This window comes from Gavialis gangeticus, unplaced genomic scaffold, assembly GCF_001723915.1.
Source record: "Gavialis gangeticus isolate Ggan-Ray unplaced genomic scaffold, GavGan_comp1, whole genome shotgun sequence".
Taxonomy (NCBI): Eukaryota; Metazoa; Chordata; order Crocodylia; family Gavialidae; genus Gavialis; species Gavialis gangeticus.
The window spans coordinates 19405767-19406042 of record NW_017728992.1 but is presented as its reverse complement, the minus strand read 5'-3'; positions in this window follow the sequence as shown (position 1 = coordinate 19406042).

Below are 276 nucleotides of genomic sequence, written 5' to 3'. Positions count from 1 at the left end.
GGAAGTTAAGGTAAGAAAATAGAAGTGTAGGAAGTGAAAGTTACCGGGACCAGGATTAGAACGGGTAGATTAGAGGGGCCTGGGCTGAAGAACTGAGGCTCAGGGGTAACTTTAGGTTAATTGATCTTAATTGATTAAAAGACAATGCCCAGAGCCTACAGAACAGGGGAGTGATGCAGAAACAGACAGCAGAAAATCACAGGAAAAGTGGCAGCAAAGACTGTAAGGTGGCAGGGCAGTGGGAAAGCAGAGAAAGGCAGCAGAAAGTCACAGGGA